General features: G+C 37.2%; 1 protein-coding gene across 12 annotated transcripts in view; it reads left to right on the forward strand.

Annotated features, from left to right (window-relative positions):
- COBL (cordon-bleu WH2 repeat protein) overlaps positions 1-15,260 on the forward strand; it is a 151,106-nt gene that overhangs the window by 85,070 nt on the left and 50,776 nt on the right. The gene's annotated exons all lie outside the window — the stretch shown is intronic.

Below are 15,260 nucleotides of genomic sequence, written 5' to 3' on the forward strand. Positions count from 1 at the left end.
GGTGAGGACTTTGCAACCTTTCTCTTATGACACATTTCCTTTCCCCTTAAGTGTTCTGTGAATGTGGTTATTTTTTCTTTTTTTTTTTTTTTTCTGTGAGGAATCTCAAAAAAAAAAAGTCTCCTGTAAGAATAACAGATACATGTTGCACGCTCTGAGAAAGGATGCAGTGAATCAATTTCTGCACTAGGAAAAATCTGTTTATCAAAATGTGTCCTTTAGCTCTACAAAATGTTGCATCTTGTAAATCGCTTGTCAGTTTTCAGTAAGTTCTCTGCAGATAAGAAAGCAAGGTTTGTTCCAAAGAGGAAGGAGAGCACAGTTTATTTATTTATTTATTTTAATAGTTGATGAAAAGAAATTTAATGACTGGATTTGCACCTCTTTCTATTTTGTTTGTTTCTTCTACTTTGGTGTTCATTTTATGCATTAAGAAGACCTGATAGGTGAATGGTGCATGTTATTTTTAAAGTTCCATAGTCCTTTTTGACTGAGGACATCAAGAGTGCTAGATTATAAATGTCACTGATGTTGGTGGCCAACATCTTAGAACCCTTAGGCAGTTTGTGGGATTCCTCAGCAGTATTCTGTGATGAAGATTAGGATATTGAATCTGCCTAAAAGATGTTTAGTTTCTTGGAAACAGTGTTTAGATGCCCAAGGTTATGTAAGCATACATAAAGAACACTTTTTTGTGTATGGTGAACAGGTAATCAAGGATGTATGAAGGTCTTTTTATAGTTCAAAAATAAACCTAATACTACTTACCAGAGTTCTTGAGTGGTGTATTACAACTGCTATGAAAACTTGCTAAATCATCCTCTTTTCCCAATTGTTGTATTTTAGTACAGTGCTGTACAATGCCAAAGACTCCTTACACAATTCGCATGAGTCAGTGTTTTGATAGGGTCACAGTGTGATTGAGTCTACCTCCGTGTATTGATGTGAATAGATAGATAATTAATAGAGAACTCTACTCGTAATGGAAGTTCTGTCTACAAGGGGCTGCTCTGAAAGTAACAGCTCCTATTTTATGATGTTGGCCCATGACATCAGAGGCCGTGACATCAGAGGTTGTATGGCAGTAGAGGCTGAACCTTCCTGCCAGGATTTCATTACCTTTTGTTACTGTGCAACAGATGGCAGCAGAGTGGCAGTCTTACATATATCATCTGATGTATGTATGAAGCAAAGGCATGTCACTGAATTTGATACATAGCGCATTTCAGAAGTGGCAACAGTGACTTGAAAGACAAACTTCATTGTTCCAGATGGCCACACAAAACTGTCACGCCACAAAATGAGGAGCGTCTCAAGCAGCTCATCCATGCGGATCAGCAGATTATGATTAAGAAACTGTACAGAGCTGAATACTGGCTTCAGTGTATTGGAAACAATAGTTGCTACGTTGGAATATCACAAATTTAGCACCAGATGGGTCTCAAGAATGCTCATGCGGGATCTGAAAGAGCACTGCATACAAGTTTGTCAGGACCTGTTGGAACAGTAGTATGAGGCTGAAGAGACAGCTTCCAGGGTCACATTATTACCAGTGACAAGACATGGTGTCACCACTGCAAGCCAGACTCTAATTGCAATCCATGGTGTGAAGACGTGAATTCTGCATTGAAAAAAAAGATCAAGATGCAGCCCTCAGTGGGTACGGTGATGTGCGCTGTCATTTGGATAGGAAAGAGGTGATCCTTTTGGATTTCCAGTCAAACAAGCCATCAGCTGTCTGCTACATCACAGTGCTGACTAAGCTGACAAAGGGTCGGGACTGAGATGAAAACCTTTCTCATGCAAAATGATAACAGCTGGCCACATAAGAGTTCAAAGACCATGGAGCATATTGCCATATCCACATTAGTTTGGATTTGGTGTCTTCCAACTTCCATCTGTTTGGATGGACTGGTGAAGGATGGACTGCATGGGCAGTCCTAGCAACTGTGCTGTCCTAGAAGCTGTGAAACAGTGGGTAACCTCCACTGGTGCAGGTTTTTACAAGTGTGGCATTCAGGCTCTTATTCACTGCTGGCAAAAATACATAGGTAAATAGTGGTGGCTATGTTGAAAGACAGTGTTTTGTAGCTGACAGTTTGCTCTATCAGTGCTATTGTGCTCTTTATATCTGTTGTAGTTCCCGTGGAAATAAGTAGGAGGCATTACATTCAGAGCTAACTATGTATTTCTCTGTATTTCACAATAAATTCATGTAGAAAATACTATTTTGAATGTTGTAGGCTGCAAATATTTTATGGTAATTATAAGACTTTTCATTGGGCTTTTAGTATCTCTTGTTTTGGGACTTCTATTTCAGCCATCCTGTCTGAAATTTTATTTAGGAGCTTATTAACTTCGTCTGTGCATTTCAGTTGATTTTGAGAGTTCATGTGTGTGATTGATTCTTTTTCCTTAGCTCAATGAGCAGATGAAATTCTTTATAAATTAGTATGATGTAAATGAGAGAAAAAAACACTCGAGTTTTCCCCAGTAGCTTGTAAAGTGGTCTTTTGTGTGGTAGCAAGCAATTAGGAAGATCTTAGGTTCATAACACATAGTTCTGTGAAAATGTCACCTCAAAACTCAATAGCAATGAAATAAAGTCAAATGCAGAGTATTTTAGGAGAGAAAAAGAAGATAAAAGAAGTTGTCATTCTACTCTATTGTGATTCTTTTTATGCCATCTTGAATACTAGTAGTGCTGCTTCCCAGACAGAATAGAAGGCTTCCTGGAAGGGCATTAATTGCGATCAGAGGTGTGGACTAGATTAATACAAGGACAGCTGTGCAACTTAAGTAAGCTGTTTTTTTATCTTGAAAGAGTGGTATGAGGACTACAAATAGAAATTTGACTGTTCAGCTATTCAGCCAGCAATTACAAGAGCAGGTGGGCATCATCTGAAGCTGATAGAAGGCAAAACGTGTAAAACCAAAGAATATGGTTGTTCATGCAAGTAGTAGAGCTCCTTGCCAAGGGTTGATGTGAGTGTGAAGAATTTATGTGGGCTCAAAAGGAAACTAATGAAATCCTGCAAGAAAGAAAAATCTGTTCAGAATTTTTAAACAGAAATCACAGCAGGAGGTAACTAGCTGTAGAGGCTGGTGATTGCAAAACATCAGTAGGAAGGAACATATCTTTTTTCCTGCCCTCTTGTAAGTATTTGCTACAGAATCTTGATCTAATCCACTACAGCTCTTTTAGGAGAAAATTGAAGAAGTTCTAACCTAGATATTTGACCCATGTAATCTGGTAGCAGTCTGGAAAAGTCATAGATAATAGTTGCACTGAAATCACTAGATTGTCTTATCACTGATTTTTTTTGATTACTAGGCAGCATGTCTCTTGTGAAATGCAGAAACAGCTGTATGTTATTCCAGTTCCTAATCTTTGCTTTCTTTGTTTTGTGGTCTCAAGAGTGAAATTCTGCATTTGCAGAATTAGGTCTTAAGTTTTGCCAATAAATGATATGAGCAATAATAATTTTCCAAGGTGATTGCTAAAGCAACTTGCCTGGTATATGCGTTTTAGCTTTGTACTGCAACTGACGAAAAACAGAAAAATGAAAGATTTGATTCCATTCTATGTGAAATCAGCATCTTTAATGTCAAATATATTTATTGATTTAAAGAGGAAGGCGAAACAAAAGTGGATGAGTGGATAGTTGGGATGTTTTGCACTTTCATTTCTCTTTCTCCAAGAACTACCCTTGTAGCTTTGTGCGACAGGTGTGCTGCCATTCCCAGCCTTACCCCACAGCTATTGCTCTTAAGTCCAGTCATCATCACTCAGTATCAGTATAAAACTTCTTTTTCTTGAGGTAGTTTTTGTTTTAAAGCAAAAAGTTGTAAAACTGTTTCTGTTACTGATGCTTGCTCTGCTTTCATCTGTGTTTCAGCGCTTTCTGTGCTTGATGTCTAGATTACAGGTTCTTTGAGAAATGGGTTGTTAGTACACTTCTGCCTTGCAATGTGATGAAGTTATTGTTTTGCTTAGCAAATTGTGATATTTTTTCCTTTCCTAGGATGGCAAGTCAGATAGGTCTCTTATGGCGTGCTGCTTGCCTGGATCTATCCAGTTTTCTCCAACGGATTAGGCAATATGTCTTTCCTTAAGATGAGCATATAAGGGTGGAGTATTTTTTTAATGATTTTAAGCTAATTGCTTCATGTTGAAAAAGCCATTTATAAACTGTTGCCCTTCATAGACATGACAATCTGTGATTACATACTAAATTACATTTTATAGAAACAGTGGTCTTTGTAACCGATCATAAATCTGGAAAGTTTTATCTATTTAATATTTTCACTGGAGCTGAACCTGACTCGCGCAATGCTATTACATAGTCCATTATCAAGATGTACCGTAACCAATTACTAGAAGCAATTGTGAGCAGTAAAGGTCTGTGCTCCTTAGAATGCTCTTTATTGAAGTAAGTGACTATGAAATTAGAACACAGAACAATTAATTTCTGATTTGAAGGTGATTTGTTCATTTTTCCCCGAAGAGCTTTAAATGTGACATTGAGTTAGCTGAATGAGAGGTATCCATATTTGTTCCTTTCATGTCTGACAAAACAGTGCTCAGACAAACATGATACTAGTCGACGGAACATCAGATAATGTTTGCTGTGCAGTCTGGATGCTTAATTTAGCTAGACAAGTGCATTCTGGTTTGGCTAATGATGCAGGCCCAAATTAAAAGAGAGAAAAGTGCAGTCATGGCTGAAGGCTTATCTCGCTGTCATATATAGAATCAAATTTAGGAATTATATCAAAGGCTCAAAAAAGAGGCTCCTAGTAAAATGAGTAGTTATAAAAAAAAATCTGAAAAATTATTTCCAATATAGGCACATTTAAACAAGCTTTATTTTATAATGATTATCAAAGACTACAGGTAGATTATTATGCACTGTAGTGACTACTTTCTCAGTATCTTAAAAGAGTGTTGTTTGAGGATATGTTACATTTTAATGTAATTTTCAAGTTATTATATAACTTTTTCTCTGTGTCTATAAAGAAATTCCATGATTTGTGCAAATTGTCACCCATCCTCTGTAGACTTTCTAGTGCTCAACTTTGTCAGCTTACTCAGTCACAAACTGTTACATTTTTTTTTTTTTTTTTCTGAAATTTGGCCAGTGTGAATAAATATGTTACTATAGAATTTCAGTGGAGGACAGAGGTTTTGATGTTATCTAGAAAGTGCAAGGGGAGGTGATGCTGCCTCTACAATGGCCCTCTGAGAATCTGTCTTTGCTCATACAAAAAGCATGGTATCACACCAAACTTAAAAATTCTAAACCTGCTTTAAAGGTGTGTGTTTTTTAGAAGGAGAATATTGTTTCTATAGCTTGGGGGGAAAATGTTGCTTAGGAGAAAGTCTACCGTGTAGCTTTGTTGCATTTTCAGGAATAGTTATTTTGCAGTTTCATCCAGGAAATGTGGAGTAATACGCGTGTGTCCAGTAGTGATATTTAATTCTTGCTTGCTTTAACTGAAGGCTGGATTGTGCAAACTTTGGTTTGGATAGGCTGATACTGTAGGGGGATGGGAAAAGAAGACCTGTGGAATGTTATAGGAATCCTCAGTGGTCAACTTTCCTGTTCTCTGCGCAGTAGTCCAGTACTGCCCTCTAACCTGTATAGTAAAAGGAACCCAAGCAACCTGAGCTTGCTTTGCCTTTTGATACCACTTATCATGCATCATATCATAACCATGTAAAGGCATGAGATCTGTTAGGCAGGAAGGATTCTGACTTAGCAGTTAATAAAATAGATTTTTTGTTGTTGCTGTTGTTAGAAGAAAACATACAGCATGAGAGTTGAATCCTTAGATTATGTGCAAGAAAAATTCTTGGAAAAGTCTCTTCACCGACATCAGTAACATTCCTTATCTTTTGCAATAATCCAGTTGCTTCTGACTGTGAGATCATGGATCACCTGCCAGCTGTTTCTGAACAGATTATGCTACCTGCCTTGGGAATAATACCACAACTTACCATCTGGTGAGATCATGATAGTATCACTTGACCTCCACATGTGGTTTCCGTCAAACACTTCATTGAAAACTGGCAAGACATCAGGGCCTGAACATACTGTTCTATGCAGCCCTGGATTTTGGCAGGATTGCAAAATCTAGTAAGTAAACTTCATCTGGCTTGCAAGTCACAGACAAATAGAACAGGCTGATGTCATCATAAGAGTTAACTCTCATTAAAGAAGAAGTTTGTGTTGAGTAATTATTAGCTTTGTCAGGCAGATTATTTAGGGGAAGCTAATGGAGAAGGCAAGGCTTCTAAAGAACTAGCATTCAGTAAGCAATGAAAAATGACCCTAACACCATGCTTAATTTAGAAACTGGGTTTGTGTCGCTTTTCAGATTTCACTTGTAACTCCACCTTTCTTATATATTAAATTTTTTTTTAAAAAAGCAAGCATGTATATACTAGAAAAATTAACTATTTAAATGTGTACTGTGTAAATCAGGTGTAATTCAGTGGCTTAATGGCATTGTTTGCTGATCAGTTTCTAGATAGAAATAAGAGAACAAGTTAAAACATTCCAGGTAAATATAATGTACTAAAACTGTTGATTGATACCTAAAGCCACTTTTCACTTGAGTTAATTCATCATTCAGAGAGGTGGGAATGCAAATCCGATTCCTCTAACTGCATACCACTTCAATTTTTCACCTCTTTAAAGAAAGTACAGTGGAAATATGGAAGTGCAAGCATTGCCTTAACTAGAATGTCATAGCTTAGCAGACTGTCCCTGAGTCCTACTCAGCTGCATGTTAGTGCTGCTTCCAGTCATGGATAGGAAGTGGAGAGTGTCACAGTGCATTTCTCAAACTGGTCTGCAGCAGAGCACATTCATTATTTTAGATTATAAAAATCTTACACTTGTAAGGAGTGGTTGATGTAGAGCGATGTTAAGCTACAATGCATAGTAATACATCTAATTTACACTTTTCTATCACTTTGCTATTTCACCTTCTACTTGATTTCTGAAGGTTATGGAAGTAGGGGCTTTTGGCTACCCTTCATAAGTCCTGGAAGGATCTAGACAGAGAGGAAATTTTCAGGGAGCAGTGAAATATATGACATGAAACTGTCACTTGACTTTCCGCCCAGAATAGGTTTCCCAGGCATTTTGTGTGTCTGCAGGCAGAGAGAACTAACTTAAGTAAGGGAAATACTGGAAATAAGTTTGGATTGCTCTTCTCTAAAATGAGAAAACTTGTGAGGATGTTACTTAGGGCTTGGTGCTATTCTGAGTGCTTGAAATTCACATTGACTATTCCAATAGGAGAAAATTGTAAGTTCAAAGGAAAACTTAAGCTCCAGAGAATTTTGTAGCTTAGTGCTAGTAGAAATGGTGTGCTTCTCCTTGTTTCTGGTCAGATATTTGTGAGATTGTATTCTGCTTTCTAGACCTATCATGAATTAGACTACAGCTCATCCTTTTAGCAAAAAATTGGACGAAGATGCAAATGAAGTTTTGCAGATATTCAGTTGGCTCATGACATCTCTCAGATTTTTAAGGACAGACTAACAGACCAAGCAATCAACCAGCATGTAATCCTGAATATGAGGCAGAGGAAGATTATTTGTAAAATCCTTACGCTAGGGCCTTTTCCAACGACACTACTGGCTCAGGGAACTATGACTGATACCTATCAGATTCATTCATAAAGTTGCCAGAAGAAATAGAAAGCAGCAGTCTTACTCTGTATTTTAAACTCTTACTGCTGCTCAATTGTTCCAGTCAAGTGTATTTGCTCTAGCTGAAAGATAAGCACAAACATGAAAAAGGAGGATATTTTTGCCCTTTTTCTTTTACTCAATTGTCTATATCTACAAGAGAAATTGATCTTAGTAGCAAGTCAGTTCATGGTGGTTTTAAAATATGATTTTTAACCATCCGAGGGTTTTTTTTTTTCCCTAAATGAAGACATAAATGAGGAGGATTATATTGTATTCAGAGAAACAGAGGAAATTCAGTTCTCTGCCAAAACAAACATCCGCAAATTTGTGTAGTCTACATGTTTCAATGCATGTGAAAATATTTGGTGTTGCAGAGTGACTTCCTTGAGTGGAAATAATATTCCAGCTAGTAATGAGATTTTGCAAAAGAAGGAAATCACAGCTATCTTAGTAATTTAACATCTCAGATTTGTTTATAGATAGTTTCCTGTTTGACACATTTAGCTTAACAAGTTAAAGTGTTTAAAGAAGATTAGAATGACATTAATTTTAACTGCCCTTGACCATGACGATTCACAAAGGGTGTGTTCAATAAAAACAGATGGAAAAATGAGCTTGCCCCTTCACCTCGCAGTGGCTTTCTTCTGTCAACTGATTTAGCTTTCTGTTGCCAGTCAGCTGAGTATTCAAGGACATCCTTGAATTTTGTCATTTTCATTTTATGAATAAAAATAAAGCACAAGAACATAGCGATTTCTGTAGAATTCTGTGATGCTGAGCTTTTTATCTATTATTAATGTTGAAATTTTTTTGTGGTCACATCTTTGATTTTTGTAGTGACTGTCAAATTACAAAATTAATGCAAGAGTTATATAAAGTGAGGAATTAAATTTGAAATTAGCATAAAACTGGGCAGAATAATACAATATTTTGTGGCATCTAATTAAAATAATTGGTAAAATAATATGGTATTTTCAGAATAGAACTACAGTTTGCACCCTGCTTATAAGCCTGACTTCCCAATTTGATACAGTGACTGAACGTTTCTGTCAGGAACGCAGCTCAGAAACTGAGGCCATGAATATGACTGAGGCACAGCCATTTCATGAGCCCAACTATCAGATGAGTTAGCTGGTGTTGGGTTGGGGAGCAGCCTGAGATTTCCCATGTAGAAATGTGCCATGTGAAACTGGTGTATCCAAAGTAACACAATACACTGGGTCGATCCAAATGTCAGGTCATCAGTCTTTTTAGCAGCATTCATTTCTTAACTTCCTATCGCTTATTTTAATTTCTTCCTTTACATTTATTATTATTCCTTCTGTTGTTGGGTTTGCGATATCAAGAACTAGGAAACCAAGATGTAGAGAACAAAAATGCCTGATGCAGCAAAATAGCTTGCTAGTTTCTGAGAGTGTGATCATTTCTATGCTTTTTTTAATCAAAATGACAAATTTTTCAAAGAATGTGCTCTTTAATTTGTTCCCACGTGCCAAGTTGTGAGTATATCTGTGTATATTGCTTTTACAATATGTTGTTGCATTGCATGGAATCCTAGCAGGCATTTTAAATATCCCACCACTCATATGCAATCTGCAACAAAGACATGTTTTTGGGAAACATCAGACTGCCGCTTCTGAATGCCATTTGTAACATACTCAGAGATTAAAAATTCTGTCTTCAGTTAACTGAAATGGAGTACTGCCCAATAAGAAAACAAGTGCTAAATAGACAATATAACAATGTAACTGGCAGTGGTTGGCCTCACCAGTTGTTTGTAAGTTCTATTTCTTAGGGAGTTCCCAGAATTTCTCTGGGTCAGTTTATGCTTAATGTCAGTGAGAAGCCTAATAATATATGACCAGTCCAGGGAATATTAGACGTACGAGTGAATGTTGTTTAAGACAAATTAATGTTCATTTGGGACTTCTTGTGGTTTCTGGTGCTGGGCGTGTTGAGGAATCTGTTGCCCCATGAAAGCACAGCATCATCTGGATGGAGTAGCTTTTATATCATCAAGTGTCGAGGACAGATTTATGTCTCTTCTGCAGCTGAAAGATTTATCTCTCTGATTTTCCTAGTTTGGCTCCTCTTGGATCAAAATATTTTTTTTCACAATTGCTTTGAGTCATGTACAAAGTCATACAAAAAAAATGTATTTAAAAACTCTCAAGCCATAAATCTTACTAGCATACCAACCTATACTTGTCTTTCATTCACTGCTGAAAAAGCATAAGTGCAATTACAATTATATCTAGAAAACGATTAGTAAAATTTGCCTTTTCGTTTCTAGATCTTATTGTGAAATTACTCGTTTCAAGATACTGTACAGTTCTTTGTGAGGAGAAAGGGGTTGGGATAGTCAGATGTGATATTGTCATTTGTTTACTTAAAAGCTAACAGAATTTTCTGTGGTTGATACTTAAGCACTCTTGCAGTTGAGCAGGCATTCTGACCCACACAGTATCATCAGCAGCAGTTGTGTCAAAATCTGGCTTGCTTAAATCAGTGTGTGTCATGTCTGTGTTGGATGACAGAAATCAATTTGTAGTTAAGACATGCCTGCAATTGAATCCATGTGTGTTCTTCCAGTGCTCCTTATTTGGTTCTAAAAGTCATTTCTACAGATAATCACTCGCTGTTTCCCTGAACAGCATGTTTTATATACAAATGAGACAGAAGTCACAGCAATACTAACATTCTGTAAAACAGTGAAAGATACTAAATTGTGATGTTGCATAAAGAAAGATAAATGAGCAAGAGAGTATATGAGCTTACTTCACACATTTTATGTTATTTGCTATAAAATACTTAAATACTCTGAGCTATGATGGGGCATCCTTTGCATTCGGTCCTTAGTCCAAATATAATTCTTTCGCTGCTAAAATGTGCTTATCATCTGTTTCTAGGATGTTTAAGCAAAAATAAAATAATTCAATGGTGATTTTGATAAAAAATCAAACCCTGGAAAATTGTTAGGTTTTCAAATTTCCTTTTTTCCTGGTCTGTGTCAAAGTAATAGCAGTGAGAATGAAAGGAAGAATCTGTTGCTGTAAGACAAATGTTTCTTGTTTTTGTGGAAGTACTAGAAAGAGTAGTTTGCATTTTGAAATGCAAACTGTACACTTTTTTTTTAACACTACAGACATGTGTTGACTGGGTCCACTGAGGAGATTTCTTCTAAGGCACATTTAGAACAGTTTGTATCTGTCTGCAATTCCTTGAGACTTTCTCCAGGGGGTGTAGACACAGAATATGGGAAGAGGTACCCATAGTTGTTCAGTGGAAACCTTGTTAATCCAAAAGTAACTGAAGAAGGTGCTGTTTGCTTTTAATGTGCAAGTCCAAGGGAGTCTTTTCATTACAGTTTTTGGTTTGATCCCTTTTTGTGCCCTTAGTTGTGCTTCCAAGCTGAAATCACTGAGCTTTTTCCATGCTCTGTCTCAGTCCTTCAAAAAGTGCGTGTCTGCTCTCACCTCTTCGCCCCAAAATAACTCCTGGCAGAAGGAGGGTAATGTGCCTTTTACTTCTGGTCTCTGTGTCCCAACACAGCAATTGTTCAAGATCATCAGGTCTTCAATAACAGCTATTCAATAAATGGACAGAATATGTTGTTTGAAAGGCATTAGTACACAGAAAGCACCAAAGGTGGCTTTCAGCATCCAATTTAGAAGTTTTGTGATATTTTCACCTCAAACCCACAAAACGCTGCTGGGTTTCTAGCATTGCCATAAGCATTTTTACCTGCTAGTATCACCATTTTGAAATAAATTCCTACTTGCTTCATACTTTAATTGGCAAGATAAAATTGTAGTAATTAGAACAGTGCTGTATTTTGTTATTTAAGGATGCACTAGAAGCATCTTTCAAGGCTGAATTAAGCCCAGACCCTTGTTCTCTAACATCTGTGGCAAGTGCTTGTGGGCTGCCCTTAACAGGCCAGAGATGGATATGTGTGATTCTCCAAGTGTGCTGTTGCAGTCGTTAATTTGTCTTTGGAAACAGCACAGTGAGATTTCTTTTCTGGTCAGTGTAGTGATTGACAAGACAGATACATAGCCAGTGTCAGCAGGTGACTTGCAGAGCTGGGAGATGTTGGAGGACAGAGCAGTGCCATACATCAGTGTGGTTTCTGGCTTGCAGAAAAAAGTTGTTTGGGGAGCAGTAAGCTTGCAGTATATTTTGGCTTAGTTTAGTAACTGAATAGTTACCAAATACAAAATAAAAGTACCATGGTATTTGCCAGATGACTTAGCAAGTAATTACACAGATAGACATTACAATTAGAAACTTAATATTGGGGGGAGTGATTAAACAAAAGCAGTGGCTGACCTATAAGTCAAGACAGGCAAGGCGAAGGAGTAGACCTCCTACTGGAAGTTTATTTGAGAACCTCTTTGTCTTTGAATATTCAGTGAATTTTTGATGATCATTGGCTTTTGTTTCCTTCAATCTACATTAATATTTTTCATGACAGCTTATTTGGGGCAGTGTAACCCAGTCAAAATACTGAACTCTTATGCATAATATATATATATATATATATATATTTACTGGTATAATCTCCAGGGCCCTTTTGCAACTTAGGTGACTGTCAAATGCTACTGATTAGAATTTACTATCATCGTACCCTTCCTCCTTTCCTTGGGCACATTGCCTCATCATGACATTGTTTTGCTTTAAGTATTTTTTGAGCCCTCCAATTTTAATGAAGGTTTTGAACCTTGACAGATAGAAGCCACATTCAGAATATTTCTCAAATATTTTGTCTGCAGCATTGGAAGTATTTTTCAAACAGCATGTGAGCCATGATGTGAATTTAATGGATTTTTTTTTCATTATATTTGCTGTCATCTGTATGGAAACAAACTACACTGTTTGTCAGATTTAGGTCCTTTTGACCCACTTCATTCATCTCTAGTTCACTTGATGGTATTAGTTATAGTCAGAGAACAGACATGACTTTTAAATGTGTTAGTAAGTGTTGCATGAATTGAAAATCACCTAGTAATTTCATCTAGTTCCTTAAAAAATGATATTTGAAGGTGCTAAGAATCAGAAATACTCTGTTACACTCGGAGAGGGACTCCTGTAACAAAATTTGAATAGGAAATTACTTCAGATAATGTTGTTAAGGCTTGATTTCTGTATAAATAAGCAGCCAGCCATAACAAATTATTTTCAAGTTCTATTGTTTCAGTATATACAATTGCAAGAAGGAAACAGAATGTTCTCTGTGTTTTTTTGGTATTGATGTTTAGCCTCATGTGTTTACTGAGGTTAGCTTTAAAGAACTACTGTAACAATTTTTTACAACCTGTTCTTGAACTAGTCTCTTTTACATACATTGCAGTCTGTCTAGCTTTCAGCAGTGTTCATCTTCTTTATGGTGTTTGTGAAGTATGCTGTGCTTAGCTGACTATACGATACAAGTTTTTGTGTGTATTTGACCAAACTTCTGTTATTGCCACTGTGTACTGTCTATTCCTTAGCTTTTTTTTTTTTCCATCAGTAGTAGTTTATTTACCCATACGTCTGTTTAATGTTCCTTAGAAGGTTCCTCCAAATAAGAACACGTACAGCTGATATAAGTTGGCTTCACTCAAGAGTTCTTTCTTCTTTGTAACACCATAACATATATTTTAGGAATTTGGTTATACCAGACTAATATGCTTCACTTATCTGGTACTCAGTGAGAGTTGGTTACCGATCTCTATCATTTCAAGTGGAAAAACACTTTTCTTTTTGTCTTGATTCTCGAGATCTCCTAGGCTTATCATTTAAATCAGCAGTCATCCATTTTTATCCTCAAGTAAAGTGACCTTTCTGCTTGGAAAGACATAAGTGAATCTGGAAGCTAAAAAATGCTATTAAGTAGCTGCAGAAGTCGTTGCCTGTACTTATCAAGTGTGGGGGAAATTCTAATTCTGCCTGTCTTTCAGATGATTTTTTGTAGCTACTGAATTTTGGACACTAGTGTCAGATTTTAATGTTCAGTCTTATCCCCGCTTTGACGATTCTCTCTTTTTTAGAATCATAGAATCACCAAGGTTGGAAAAGACCTAAAAGATCATCCAGCCCAACCGTTCACCTATTTCCAATAGCTCCTACTAAACCATGTCCCTCAACACAACATCCAGTCTGTCCTTGAACACCCCCAGGGTCGGTGACTCCACCACCTCCCTGGGCAGTCCATTCCAGTGCCTGACCACCCTTTTGTAAAGTACCACCCTAAAGAATCAAGCATTAAAAGCTTAAATGTATTTGCTTATTCTAAAAGGCAAAGCAGAGACGTGATTTTTTTTTTTTCTAGGTGCTTTTTTCCCAATTGCCTTAAAAAAGCATGAAAATGAATTACGTAGCTGTCCTCCATGTAATTCCCAGTCTGCAAAACCAGAGCCAGATGAGTCTATTTCACTGAACAGTTTCCCATCTTTATTGACCTGCATATAGGGCATTTTGGCATGGTGAACATTTTTTAAAAAATACTAAATCCAGTTTAGTCATTTGTAGTCTGTTTCTAACAACTAGCAGACAGTTTCTGCATTGAAAGGTGCCCCATTTATAATAATAATTCGAATAAAAGTTTTTCTAAGAAACTCTCAGTTTTTGCTGTACCTATTACTGGATGTTTGGCTTGGTGCTCTTTTCTGAAGAGAAGGGTATGTTTTTTCAAGTTCCGTGAAGTTTTGGCCAACATTCTTGGCCGCTGGCTGTGCTTAGTTTTATCTAGCTTGGCCTCGCTGGCTTTAGTCACATGCTGTGTCCAATGGATATTTAATATAAAATTCAGAAGTAGTCTGTGTTAGTGGATCCCAAAACCAGGACACCTTTCTTTCCCCACCTTCAGTCTCTGTTTGCTGGAGCCTGCAGCCCATCCTGGTTAATGCACTCTAATGGCAGTGTGGTTACTACCAGATTTCTCCGTGTGCTGGAGAACAGGTGGAGAGCATCTACATGTCCTGTGGCATTGTGGTTAGAGCATTGTCCTGCTGGGTGGTAATTGAGTTTCCTTGTTTTATAAACCAGATCATTCTTGAGGACTTCTAAAAAGGAAGGTTAAGAGAGGGAGGCTCTGTTCTTTGTAAAATTTGTTTACGCCTGGAGTTTCCACTCAGCCTAGGAAAGGACTCATACAAATGAATGCTTTTCCTCTGATCTCTGATAATACCTGTGAGCAGTGTGAAGCTGGTATTGATTTAATGAAATCACTCACAACAAATGTATTTGAAGAATTCGCTAGTCTTTTGGATTAAAGGAAGGGTTATTATTAGGCCTTTGTTAATATTAGAAAACTACCAGGCAGTTCTTTATATTAAGTATCTTCAGCTAGGTAGATTATCAGGATGGACAGAGCAGTGAAGCGATATGAGGGAGCACTGAGGAACAGCATGCTATGTGTGGGCAGCTTGCATTGCCCTCTGCCTCAGCTGTGCCTGGTTCTGTCTATCGTTGCTGGTACTTTTCAAATATGAAAATTCAGCAGGTTTTCGTACACGTTTTTTGCTTTCTTTTTTTTTTTAATTATTTTTCCTGTGAAGGAAAACAGAGC

The sequence above is a fragment of the Lagopus muta genome, chromosome 3 (assembly GCF_023343835.1).
Source record: "Lagopus muta isolate bLagMut1 chromosome 3, bLagMut1 primary, whole genome shotgun sequence".
NCBI lineage: Eukaryota > Metazoa > Chordata > Aves > Galliformes > Phasianidae > Lagopus > Lagopus muta.